Raw genomic sequence first — 13,985 nt, 5'->3', positions numbered from 1 at the left:
GGCGGGGAGCTTGTTGCATTTGGGCTCATTCCATGTCTGAAAAGTGGGGGAGGCTTGCTCCTGGGAGAGGGTAGGAAGGTTCAGGCTGAGCCCCCCAGCTGGCCAGGTCGCCTGAGCCCATATCAGAGGCCCTTGGGGAAGCATGGACAGAACCCAAAGGGGCCTGGGACCCTCAGGAGTGGGGGACAGGAGAACTGTCAGCTGGGCTGGGAGGACTCCTCGCTCTCTTGCTCCCTAGGTCAGATCCAGGATGAGCCCAGTAGAGAGGGCAAGGGAGGACCGTCCAAGTGGCTCCTCTTCTGCCCAGCCCAGGCGTGGTCTGCGCCTGCGTGTGGCAAGGGCAGCTCCTGGCTCTGTCCTTGAGCAGGCGGCAGTAAACTGAGGGGAGGGGTGGTGTCCTGGTGCCCCCTCTGGGAGGGAGGCGGTGGTGTGCAGTTTCTCCGGCTGTGTCTGGCTGGGGGAGTGTGTTTGGGCCAGGGTTATTTTATTTTTTGGCCTCACCTGGCTACTTGAGGGATCTTAGTTGACGCCACTAGGTACTGAACCCACGGCCTGGGCAGTGAGGGCAATAATCTTAATCGCTGGACCGCGGGGGAATTTCCAGTTCAGGATTATTTTATCATCCAAGGAGTCATTTCTCGTGTAAAACCTGGGGTTCTGCAAGGATGGTGCATTTGGGTAGGGCGGCACCCACTCTGGGGAAGACAGCGACCTCCAAGGTCACCAGGATGCTTAGCAGCATTCTTGGTTCTCTGCAATTGGGAGCGAGACCACCCTCCCCTCAAGCACCACCCGCGGAGGGCCAGAGGTCTAGGTGCGTTGCCTGGTGGGTGGCCCTTGCCGCTCAAGCCCCCAGACCCCGCAGGCTCAGGGAGGGACGGCCAGCATCTCGGCGGGCGCGCAGCTTCGAAGGGGCAGGAGCGGCTTGGGAAGCTGGCTGCGGGCTGAAGGGACTCCTCGCGTGGGTTACAGCTCCCCAGCTGGCCCTCGGATGGGGCGGCAGTGCCAGGCGGTCAATGTCCAAGTCGGGCAGGGCAGGTGATCGCCGCCGTGCCAGCCCGCACGTGCAGATGCCGCCTGGGGGTCCCCAGGGTGGAGCAGAGTCCTGCGAGGGCCCCGGGAGGCGCCGTGGCCCCTAGGGGGCGGGTCGAGCCGGTCCGGCCCGGCGCGCTCACAGCCCCCCGCCCTCCAGGGCCCCGCGCCCGCGGCGGGCAGGTGCGAGCGCGGTCGCTGCGGCCCGTGCGCTCCCCCTTCCGGCCGCCCTGAAAGCCGCCTTCGGCGCCAAAGGAAACGGAGCTCACCCGTCAGTGTTTCAGCTGATGACCCGTAGTAAACCTGTACCCGCGGCGTTACGTTTCCCACAACCTTTTTAAGTCAAGGTACGACGCCCATCTCGGGTGTTCCAACAGCGGCTTTTGGCAGCTGCGCTGACCGCCAGGAACTAGTCCTAAGAATCCCCGGGGCGACCCTTCCCAGTCTCCCCTCACTTTCTGACCCATCCCGTCGGTGCTGCTGTTCTTGAATTTCGTACATGCGCGGGCAAGCGGTGTGCGTTCTTTCGTGTCTGACTTTTTTTTTTTTCCACGCAACAAAGTACTTTTGAAGCTCGTCGCATCCGCGCTCCCGCCGCCCGGTTGTAACGGTGCAGTTGTGTGTTGTGGGTGTGCGCGGAGGCTTCAACCAACTCTCCTTTTCCATGCGCGGGATCCTTTCCGTATCTCGGCTATCAAAAGCCGTGCAGTGACGTGGCCTCCGGCTGCGCGCTGTTTCTCTTTGGCCGTGCTGGCTCTCGGGTGGCTGCTTGGGCCTTTCTCTGGTTGCAGCGAGCCGGGGCAGCTCTCCAGTCGCAATGTGCGGGCGTCTTACTGCGGCGGCTTCTCTTGTTGCAGAGCGCGGACTCTAGGTGCTGCGGCCTCAGTAGTTGCATCTCGAAAGCCCAGTGGGTGTGCTGCACGCAGGGGCTCAGTTGCTCTTGGGCATGTGAAATCTTCCTGGACCAGGCATTGATTGGCATGGGATTCCTAAGCCCTGGACCACCAGAGAAGCCCCTTCTATTTGCTTTTAATCTCAGATTATTCACATTTCAGGCTATCTTCTTTCCTAGTATGTTATGACATTTTTGTAGTATGGTATAACAAACACCTAAGCTGCGGGACCCAAGCATGTCAACCTTTTCTCCCATTTCGCTTCAGGTTGTAACACCGCAGTGCAGACCCAGCGGGCTCCCTGAACCTCTCCCACCCCTCTGTCCGGAGGCAGCGCCACTCCAGAAGGCCAGTGTCTTCCTGGCTCTGCTTTTCTCATTTGGCTGCATGTGTAAGTCCCATGTACACCACGTGGTGTTATCTGTGCTGTAAAATATTCATGTGTGGAATCATCGCAGCCGCCTTCCTGCAGATTCCCTTCTCCCCCCACTGCCTCCGTGCATCTTTGTTGATGCGGGCGAGCCTGGTCCCTCCATCGCGGCTGTGGTGCAGGTCTCCCCTGGTGAACACATTTCTTCCGCTGCTCATTCCCCTAGTATTGCAGTGCCGCCAGGAATATTCCAGCAGGGATCTCCTAGCGCCAGGTGGGGTAGTCATCCAGACCAGCTGTGTCAGCGGCGCTGGGGAGTCTGTTAGAAACACACACTCTTTAGCTGCGTAGATTCTGAGGATTAGAATGTGAGCATGTCTGGGTGTCCATTACTCTGTCTACCACAGTTGGCATGCTGTCTTAAGTATCTGGAGGTATTCACTCTTTTTAAAAAATGTTTTATTTACTTGGCTGTGTCGGATTGTAGCTGTGGTGTGTGCGATCTAGCTCCCTGCCTAGGGATCAAACCCAGGCCCCCTGCATTGGAAGTGCAGAGTCATAGCCACTCGACCATCTGGGAAGTCCCTGAAGATATTCACTCTTGAAGACACTGGGCTTCTGCTTTCTTCCTGGAGAGGTTTTCAGTTACAGATTCAATTTCTTTAACACCTATAGGACTGTTCACGCTTTATTTATTATCTCAGGTGGGATATAGTTGCGTTTTTCAGGACGTTGCTTATTTCATCTGAAATTTGAAATTGTTCATGTAATTTACGCTTGGACCTAGTCGTATTTTTCTTGTGTGCAGGGTATGTAGTGATGTACCTTTTCATTTCTGTGATTTGTAATGTATCTTTCCCTCTGTTTTTGGATCAGTATTGCTGGTGGTCTGTAAATTTTGTTAATCTTTATGAAGAGCAAACACTTGACTATCTTAATTTTCTCTGTTTTACATCTGATTTCAATTTCATTGATCTGTGCTCCCTTTTAACATTTATTTTTATTTGATTTGTTTCATTATTTTCTTTCTTCTACCTTATTTCAGATTCAGTCCTCTTTCCAGTTTCTTGAAAGTTTAGATAGCTGACTTTCACCTACTCTCCTTTTCTGATACATGTGTTTTGACCTATAGATTTTTCTCTGTTGTTCAGTCGCTAAGTCATGTCCAACTCTGCAACCCCATGGACTGCAGCACGCCACGCTCCCCTGCCATCGCCGTCTCCCAGAGTTGGTCAAAGCCACGTCCATTGAGTCGGTGATGCCATCCAACCATCTCATCCTCTGTCACTGCCTCCTGCTCCTGTCCTCAGTCTTTCTCAGCATCAGGGTCTTTCCCAATGAGTCAGCTGTTCACATCAGGTGGCCCAAGTATTGGAGCTTCAGCCTCAGTCCTTCCAGTGAATATTCAGGGTTGATTTTCTTTAAGCGCTGCTTAAGCTGTATCCAGCGGGTTTTACTCTCATATTTACATTATAAGGCAGTCCAAAGTATCTTCCGATTTCCACTGTGATTTCTTAGGCTTATGGGTTATTTTGAAATCTAAGCCTTAGTTTTCAAACATTTGGGGATTTGAAGGCAGATATCTTTCTCTTACTGAGTATGTATCAAAGCACACGCTCTGTCTCTCTGGCAAAGCATAAACTCTGTATTATTTCAATATATGTCAGTGAAGTCAAGTTGGCTAATCACATTCAGATCTCCAGTACATCATGAGAAACACTGGGCTGGAAGAAGCACAAGCTGGAATCAAGATTGCCGGGAGAAATATCAATAACCTCAGATATGCAGATGACACCACCCTTATGGCAGAAAGTGAAGAGGAACTAAAAAGCCTCTTGATGAAAACTAAGATCATGGCATCTGGTCCCATCACTTCATGGGAAATAGATGGGGAAACAGTGGAAACAATGTCAGACTTTATTTTTTTGCGCTCCAAAATCACTGCAGATGGTGACTGCAGCCATGAAATTAAAAGACGCTTACTCATTGGAAGGAAAGTTATGACCAACCTAGATAGCATATTGAAAAGCAGAGACATTACTTTGCCAACTAAGGTCCGTCTAGTCAAGGCTATGGTTTTTCCAGTGGTCATGTATGGATGTGAGAGTTGGACTGTGAAGAAAGGAGGGCTGAAGAATTGATGCTTTTGAACTGTGGTGTTGGAGAAGACTCTTGAGAGTCCCTTGGACTGCAAGGAGATCCAACCAGTCCATTCTAAAGGAGATCAGTCCTGGGTGTTCATTGGAAGGACTGATGCTGAAGCTGAAACTCCAATACTTTGGCCACTTCATGTGAAGAGTTGACTCATTGGAAAAGACTCTGATGCTGGGAGGGATTGAGGGCAGGAGGAGAAGGGGATGACAGAGGATGAGATGGCTTGATGGCATCACCGACTCGATGGCCGTGAGTTTGAGTGAACTCCAGGAGTTGGTGATGGACAGGGAGGCTTGGCGTGCTGCGATTCATGGGGTTGCAAAGAGTCGGACACGACTGAGCAACTGAACTGAACTGAACTGAACTCCCTACTGACTCATCTCCTTGTTCCATCAGTTACTGAGCTATGTTGCCATGACAGTGAAAATTCTCAGTTCTGTTGTGGATTTGTATTTTCCTTCTTTTAGTTTTGTCAACATTTCTTTATCTATTTTGAAGCTCTGTTATTCGGTTGATAGAAATTTAGGATTGTTTGCGTTTTCGGTCTCATTGACTCTTTTAGCATCATGAAATGTTCTTTGTTCTTTCTCGTAAGAGTTTTGTCTTAAAGTCTACCTTGTCTGATATTAATATAGCTACACTAGCTTTCTGTAAAATTAGTGTTTGCATGATATATCCTTTTCCCATTTTTTTCTTTCTACCTTTCTGGGTTCCATTATTGAAAGTGTGTCTTTTGTAAACAGGATGCAGTTGAAAATTCTTTGAATTTCCCAATCTGACATTTGACTTTTCTTGGAGCGCTTAGATCATTTGCACTGACCGTGACTTACTGACATTGCTGGGTTTAATCACTGGATTTATTTTCTATTTCATTCATCTCTTCTTTGTTTCTTTATTCTTTTATCTTGCCTTCTTTTGGATTCACCGAGTTTTAAAAATTCAGTTTATCTCTTCTGTTAGCTTTTGAGTTATATGTTCCTGTATTATGCTTTAATGACTATTCTGGAGATTAAATTTTACGTTCTTGAAGTCTCATGGCTTCCTGAACAGGGAAAGAACTTCACAACTCTTTAATTCCATTTATCCTCTACATTTTATTTCTGCAGATGTTAAAGGTCTCACAGGATGTTACTGTATTGTTTAAAACAGGTATTTGTGTGTGTGTGCTTACCAACATGTTTACACTTGCCACTATCCTTTGCTCAATTCCCAACCCTCCATACTCTCACATGGAGTTGTTTTTCTTCAGCCCGAAGGACGTCAGTATTTCTTGTGTGGTAGGTCTTCCAGTGACATCATCTTTCAGCTGAAAACAACTCTACTCCCCTTAGATTTTGGAGGATGTTTTCATCAGGTATAACACTCCAAGCCGGGAGGTTTTCTTTCTCTCAGCTCTGTGAAGTGTCACCGCTTATCTTCCGGACCCCATCACTGCTGTGAGAGGTCAGCTCTCGTTTCTGTGGTTCTTCCTTCAAAGATACCGTGTGCTTCTCCTGTTGCGTTGGCTGTTTTCTCTGTTTTTCTTTTTCACGTTTATATTTATTCGCGTGGCTGTGCCAGGTCTCAGCTGCCACCAGCCCTGCTGGCTTCTCTTTCCTGGTCTAGTTCCTCCTTCTGGTTTATGCCGATGACCAGCCCTCACCCACAGCTGGCCAGTCACCTGAAGGAAGACACAGCTACGGATGCTCGGTTTATCTGAGAAGAGCTTTCCCTCTCTGGAATGTATTTCATCTGGACCTCATTGCTTCCACAGTTCTCTGATGTCATATATATATTAGTGTATACATCCCACTTAAAAATATAAGTGACTAAATTGCGGTAAAACACATAAGATTTACTAATGTCTTTTTAAGTATTTTAGTTTTTATTCTATATTAGAGTTGACTTGTGTTTGTGTTGGTTGGTAGTCGTGTCCGACTCTCTGTGACCCCTTGGACTGTAGCCCACCAGGCTCCTCTGTCCATGGAATTCTCCAGGCAAGAATACCGGAGTGGGCTGCCATTCCCTTCTCCATAGCTGATTTACAGTGTTGTGCTAATTTCAGTTGTACAGCAAAGTGATTCAGTTATGCATATACATGGATGCATTCTTTTTCAGAGTCTTTTCCCGGATAGATCATTACAGAGTATTGAGCAGACTTCCCTGCGCTTTGCAGCGAGTACTTGTTAATTACCTATTTTGTATATAGCAGTGTATAGATGTTAATCACAACTCCTAATTTATCCCTTCCCCAGTCTTTTCCCTTTGGTAACCATACATTAAGGCAAAATGATAGGATACTGAAAGAGGAACTCCCCAGGTCAGTAGGTGGCCAATATGCTACTGGAGATCAGTGGAGAAATAACTCCAGAAAAAATGAAGGGATGGAGCCAAAGCAAAAAGAATACCCAGTTGTGGATGTGACTGGTGATAGAAGCAAGGTCCAATGCTGTAAAGAGCAATATTGCATAGGAACCTGGATTGTTAGGTCCATGAATCAAGGCAAATTGGAAGTGGTCAAACAAGAGATGGCAAGAGTGAACGTCGACATTCTAGGAATCAGCGAACTAAAATGGACTGGAATGGGTGGATTTAACTCAGATGACCATTACATCTACAACTGCGGGCAGGAATCCCTCAGAAGAAATGGAGTAGCCATCATGGTCAACAAAAGAGTCCAAATTGCAGTACTTGGATGCAATCTCAAAAACGACAGAATGATCTCTGTTCGTTTCCAAGGCAAACCATTCAATATCACGGTAATCCAAGCCTATGCCCCAACCAGTAACACTGAAGAATCTGAAGTTGAACGGTTCTATGAAGACCTACAAGACCTTTTAGAACTAACACCCAAAAGAGATGTCCTTTTCATTATAGGGGACTGGAATGCAAAAGTAGGAAGTCAAGAAACACCTGGAGTAACAGGCAAATTTGGCCTTGGAATACGGAATGAAGCAGGGCAAAGGCTAATAGAGTTTTGCCAAGAAAATGCACTGGTCATAGCAAACACCCTCTTCCAACAACACAGGAGAAGACTCTACACATGGACATCACCAGATGGTCAACACCGAAATCAGATTGATTATATTCTCTGCAGCCAAAGATGGAGAAGCTCTATACAGTCAACAAAAACAAGACCGGGAGCTGACTGTGGCTCAGATCATGAACTCCTTATTGCCAAATTCAGACTTAAATTGAAGAAAGTAGGGAAAACCGCTAGACCATTCAGGTATGACCTAAATCAAATCCCTTATGATTATACAGTGGAAGTGAGAAATAGATTTAAGGGCCTAGATCTGATAGGTAAAGTGCCTGATGAACTATGGACTGAGGTTCTTGACATTGTACAGGAGACAGGGATCAAGACCATCCCCATGGAAAAGAAATGCAAAAAAGCAAAATGGCTGTCTGGAGAGGTCTTACAAATAGCTGTGAAAAGAAGAGAGGCAAAAAGCAAAGGAGAAAAGGAAAGATATAGGCATCTAAATGCAGAGTTCCAAAGAATAGCAAGGAGAGATAAGAAAGCCTTCTTCAGTGATCAATGCAAAGAAATAGAGGAAAAGAACAGAATGGGAAAGACTAGAGATCTCTTCAAGAAAATTAGAGATACCAAGGGACATTTCATGCAAAGATGGGCTCGATAAAGGACAGAAATGGTATGGACCTAACAGAAACAGAAAATATTAAGAAGAGGTGGCAAGAATACACGGAAGAACTGTACAAAAAAGAGCTTCATGATCCAGATAACCATGGTGGTGTGATCACTCATCACATTCATCCTGGAATGTGAAGTCAAGTGGGCCTTAGAAAGCATCACTACGAACAAAGCTAGTGGAGGTGATGGATTTCCAGTGGAGCTGTTTCAAATCCTGAAAGATGATGCTGTGAAAGTGCTGCACTCAATATGCCAGCAAATGTGGAAAACTCAGCAGTGGCCACAGGACTGGAAAAGGTCAGTTTTCATTCCAATCCCAAAGAAAGGCAATGCCAAAGAATGCTCAAACTACTGCACAATTGTACTCATCTCACACATGAGTAAAGGAATGCTCAAAATTATCCAAGCCAGGCTTCAGCAATATGTGAACCGTGAACTTCAGATGTTCAAGCTGGTTTTAGAAAAGGCAGAGGAACCAGAGATCAAACTGCCAACATCCACTGGATCATGGAAAAAGCAAGAGAGTTCCAGAAAAACGTCTATTTCTGCTTTATTGACTATGCCAAAGCCTTTGTCTGTGTGGATCACAATAAACTGTAGAAAATTCTGAAAGAGATGGAAATACCAGACCACCTGACCTGCCTCTTACGAAACATGTATGCAGGTCAGGAAGCAACAGTTAGAACTGGACATGGAACAACAGACTGGTTCCAAATAGGAAAAGGAGTACGTCAAGGCTGTATATTGTCACCCTGCTCATTTAACTTATATGCAGAGTACATCATGAGAAACGCTGGGCTGGAAGAAGCACAGGCTGGAATCAAGATTGCTGGGAGAAATATCAATAACCTCAGATATGCAGATGATACCACCCTTATGGCAGAAAGTGAAGAGGAACTAAAAAGCCTCTTGATGAAAGTGAAAGAGGAGAGTGAAAAAGTTGGCTTAAAGCTCAACATTCAGAAAACTAAAATCATGGCATCTGGTTCCATCACTTCATGGGAAATAGATGGGGAAACAGTGGAAACAGTGTCAGACTTTATTGCGGGGGCTCCAAAATCACGGTAGATGGTGACTGCAGCCATGAAATTAAAAGACGCTTGCTCCTTGGAAGGAAAGTTATGACCAACCTAGATAGCATATTGAAAAGCAGAGACATTACTTTGCCAACAAAGGTCCGTCTAGTCAAGGCTATGGTTTTTCCTGTGGTCATGTATGGATGTGAGAGTTGGACTGTGAAGAAAGGAGGGCTGAAGAATTGATGGTTTTGAACTGTGGTGTTGGGGAAGACTCTTGAGAGTCCCTTGGACTGCAAGGAGCTCCAACCAGTCCATTCTAAAGGAGATCAGTCCTGGGTGTTCTTTGGAAGGACTGATGCTAAAGCTGAAACTCCAATACTTTGGCCACCTGATGCGAAGAGTTGACTCATTGGAAAAGACTCTGATGCTGGGAGGGATTGGGGGCAGGAGGAGAAGGGGACGACAGAGGATGAGATGGCTGGATGGCATCACCGACTCGATGGACGTTGAGTTTGAGTGAACTCCGGGAGTTGATGATGGACAGGGAGGCTTGGCGTGCTGTGATTCAGTCGGACATGACTGAGCGACTGAACTGAACTGAACCATACATTTGCTTTCAAAGTCTGTGAGTCTGTTCCTGTTTTGTAAATAAGTGCATCTGTATCATTTTGGGGCTCCTACACATAAGTGATACTGTGTGCTTGTCTTTCTCTGTCTGAGCTGCTGTACTCAGTCTGATAATGTGCGGGTCCGTCCATGTCGCTGCGAACGGCATGATTCCAGTCTTCCTTTGTGGCTGAATAACATTCCACTGTACATGTGTGCTGCAATGGAATCTTGTATGTGTGTACCATGGGCTTCCCAGGTGGCGCTAGTGGTAAAGAACCCACCTGCAGGAGCCGTAAGAAATGTGGGTTGGATCCCTGGGTCAGGAGGATCCCCGGAGGAGGGCATGGCAGCCCGCTCCAGTGTTCTTGCCTGGAGAATCCTGTGGACAGAGGAGCCTGGTGGGCCGCAGTCCGTCGTCACAGAGATGGACACGACTGAGGCGGCGTAGCGTAGCATGCATGTCCCACAGCTTCTGTGCCGTCCTCTGCTGGTGGACATTTCGGCGGCTTCCATGTCGTGGCTCTTGTGAATATTGCTGCTGTGAGGACTCGGGTGTGTGTCTCTTTGAATTGTGGTTTTCTCACAACGTACGCGCCGTGGTGGGATTGCTGGGTCATGTGGTAGCTCTATTTGCAGCTTTCGAAGGAACTTCCATTCTGCTCTCCATGATGGTTGTCTAAAACTTACTGATGTCTTTTGACTTACGGGTTTTGCGATTAACTTGGCCTTTTCCAGTTGCCAAAATGGGACTGTGGGCCTTCTGTACGTGTTACATCCCTTCTGGAAGCAGAAGCTTTGCTCTCTTTGTTTTTACGCACCATTACAAGCCTTCACATTCCAGCGGGTAGGAGTGTGGGCTCAGCATCAGCCTTTGTGGCTCTCAGTCCTGGCTGCACAGCTCTGTAAGTGGGGACACAGGGAAGGCGTCACTGGTTTGTGGCTGCCCTGTAGGAGGTGGGATGAACCGTCTGCCCCCAAAGTGGCTCGGAGATCAGCCTTGATGACAGCAAGAGGGCAGGACAGTGTTTATGACTCACAGCGTGAGGCTCTGGGTGAGCGGGTCTGGGATGGCTTGAGTGGAGGGAGGGTGTGGCTTTGGTTTTCCCCCGATCAGGGATCGGGCACACTGGGGCTGCTGCGGGCATTCTGGAGGTGCCCAGTGCCAGACCCACACAGGAGGGGCTTTGCTTTGGTCTGGCTGCTTCAGTCAACGCACTTGTCAGCTCAGCACTGAGCCCGGGGTGCGTGCGGAACTCAGCGCCGGCCGGCACAGCGTAGTCCCGCCTCATGCAGCTGCTTTACCATTCACGGAGCATTTCCTGCGAGGAAGGTGCTGTCAGCAGCCCATCTTACAGGTGTGGACACTGAAGTCCAGGGAGGACAGGTGACTTGCTCAAGGCTGCTCAGCCGGCTGGCTGTGGAAAACACACACACGGCGTTTGGGAGATGGGGATCACATTGGCTGAGGACGCTGTGGGCAGCTCAGGCAGGTGGGCTGTCCACAGGTCCAGGGATGAGCGTGGCCACAGGTGGAATTCTGACACACACCCTGCCCACCCCAGCAGAGGGCCGTAGGCAGACAAACAGCACAAACAGCGACGGGTTCTGGGACGAGTGGCTTCATTAGGTTACGGGACGGAGACACCTGAGTGGCAGGGCAGAGAGAAGCCCGTGTCTGCTCAGATGTCCTCGCGGGAGCAGGTGCCGCTGGTCGGGGCTCGGCACTGGCCGTTCACTGGTGCAGGTGGCTGGGGTGGTCTCCAGACGCTGGGAATGAGGCTCTGGAAGTCATCATTGGACATACACTCCCATCGCATTTGACCGGAGGTCAAAAAAATGTCCATGCTTGGAAAGGGAGGAGCATGGGTGGCTTCACTGGAGCCCAGGACTCCTGACCAGGGATGGTGCTGGGTCTGGTAAGAATCCCTGCAAAACCGAAAATTAAATCTTGCGCTGGCAGCAAACGGGGACATGGCAGCTGGACTGGGAGCAGCCACAGGAGCCGCAGCCCCCTTTGCCACAGCTGGAGCAGGAGCAGGCTGGCACACAGCAGCAGACGGGCACACAGCAGCTGGAGCCGCAGCCCCCACATGAGCCGCAGCCCCCCTTAGACCCCCCGCAGGAGCCGCAGCCCCCCTTAGACCCCCCACACGAGCCGCAGCCCCCCTTGCCACAGCTGGAGTAGGAGCAGGCTGGCACACAGCTGCACGCGGGCTTGCAGCAGCAGACGGGCACACAGCAGCTGGAGCCACAGCCTCCACATGAGCCGCAGCCCCCACAGCTGGAGCCGCAGCCCCCGGAGCAGCCAGAGCAGCCCATGGTTCTGGTGGGTTGAGGGTGGAGTAGGTCAGAGGAGCAGGTGGAGAGAGAGAAGGGGCTCAGTGTGGGGCCTCGGGGGCCAGGAGCCTTTATATACCTGTGCAGGCCAGGTGAGAGCTGGGCACATGCTCCCTTCCTGGTTCCTGTTTGTGCCAAGTCTGGGACTTTTTTCTTGTTTTCCTCTGGATGTCAGCCCCTGAAGTAAGGTCAATATATCATAAGCTGTTACTGGTCACTCATTGGATCCAGTTCCCCTTGTTGAATCTGTGTCCAGACTTGAGGGAGACCCCCAAAGGTCCAGCCCATTCCTGAGACTCGTTGATTAAAAATGATGTCTTTTAGCTCTACAAAGGGTATAGATAACCGCACAGGTGATGCGCATGGCTCTGCTTATCCACTGCTAAAGTTACAAGGAAGTGGAAGTGTTATTCGCTCAGTTGTGTCTGACTCTGCAACCTCATGGACTGTGGCCCGCCAGGCTCCTCCACTGACTTATCCCCTTTTACCAGTTATTGGACATTTTGTCTCTTTTTGTCGCTATTTCAAACAATATTGCACTTTTCTTGTCCAAAGCTCAGTGAGTGTTGGATTGAAAAAAGTGAAAGTGTTAGTTGCTCAGTCAGGTCTGACTCTTGGAGGATCCATGGACGGTAGCCCAGCAGGGTCCTCTGTCCATGAAAGTTTCCCAGCAAGAATACTGGAGTGGGCTGCCATTCCCTCTCCAGGGGATATTCCCCACCTAGGGATTGAACACAGGTCTCCTGCGTTGCAGGCGACTTCTTTACCGTCTGAACCACCAGGGAAACCCAAGATTAGAGTTTTAGGAATCTACCTGGAATTAAATTTTGGACATTTTTTGAAGCCAGGGTTTCATTTTCTTATTTTTTCCAATACCAAGGTCTTCCTCGTAGGCTGCAATGTCCAATCGTCACATCAATTCGAGGAAATGCTTCTAACATTTCACCGTTATATGAAACACTGGTTGTGAGTTTTGGTGCAGATTTCTGACAGATTAAGGGATGCTCCTTTTAGTCCGGTGATTTTCCGTTTGTCTTCAGTGGATGCCGAAGTTTGTTGAATATTTCTGCAGCTGTTGTAGTGGCTGGAAGTTTTCTCCTTTGATTAGCATGGTGAATTTTAGGATTGATTTAAAATGTAAATAGTCCTTGCATTCCTGCGCATGGTTACAGCTTTCACAGTCTGTTATTACTGGATTGGTTCTGCTCACGGAGTTTTTATGCCTAGTTCGTAAACAAGAGTGGTTTCCATTTTCCCAGACACCCCTGCCCCACTTTTGGTGTCGGGCTCACACCAGCCCGGGGGCAGGGGGGGTGGGTGTGTCCCACATCTTCTCCTGGCTGGAGAGGTCGGTTGCGTGAGGAGTTACTCATCGCTTGCTCGTTTGGTAGAACCTGTTTGTGAAGCGGTGTGCGTCTCATGTGAGCGTCCGGAGGGTGACGTCTCACTCGTGTTTCTGTGGCTGAGATATCCTTGGGTGTCTGTCTCTTCTTACGACAAGGTCGTCACAAGTCCAAGCTTTTCTCATTTATTGGCAGGCGCTTTTGTCTGCTGTTGGATGACTGCTGGGTCTGTCGATGTGCTGTTCTGGGTCCTGCTTTATACACACTGCTGCTTTTCAGTTGCTCCGTCGTGTCCAGTTCTTTGCGACCCCGTGGACTGTAGCCCGCCAGCCTCCTCCGTCCATGGGACTTCCCAGGCGAGAATGCTGGAGTGGGCTGCCGCTTCCTGCCCCAGGGCCATGCACTGCGACACTTAGCTTATATTCCTGCTCCTGCCCTTCTGTTTCCCTGGTCAGTTTTGCCAGGAGTTGGTGAATTTCTTAGTCTTTGCAAAGACCAGTTTCTGGTATTGTTGATCTTTATTGTGTATTTAAAAATATTTTTTATTAAAATAGATAATCAACAAGGGCCTACTGTATAGCACAGGGAACTATA

The 13,985-nt window shown here is 48.9% G+C and overlaps 1 long non-coding RNA gene across 1 annotated transcript in view; it reads left to right on the top strand.

Moving 5' to 3' along the window:
• The window catches only part of LOC108634234, a 65,271-nt gene that overhangs the window by 122 nt on the left and 51,164 nt on the right, over nt 1-13,985 (top strand). The window contains exon 2 of the long non-coding RNA XR_001917498.1: nt 2,193-2,316. This is a non-coding gene — a long non-coding RNA (uncharacterized LOC108634234). The remainder of the gene's footprint in view (nt 1-2,192; nt 2,317-13,985) is intronic.

Source organism: Capra hircus, chromosome 29 (genome assembly GCF_001704415.2).
Source record: "Capra hircus breed San Clemente chromosome 29, ASM170441v1, whole genome shotgun sequence".
Taxonomy (NCBI): Eukaryota; Metazoa; Chordata; class Mammalia; order Artiodactyla; family Bovidae; genus Capra; species Capra hircus.
This window is presented reverse-complemented; position numbering and strand designations above follow the sequence as displayed.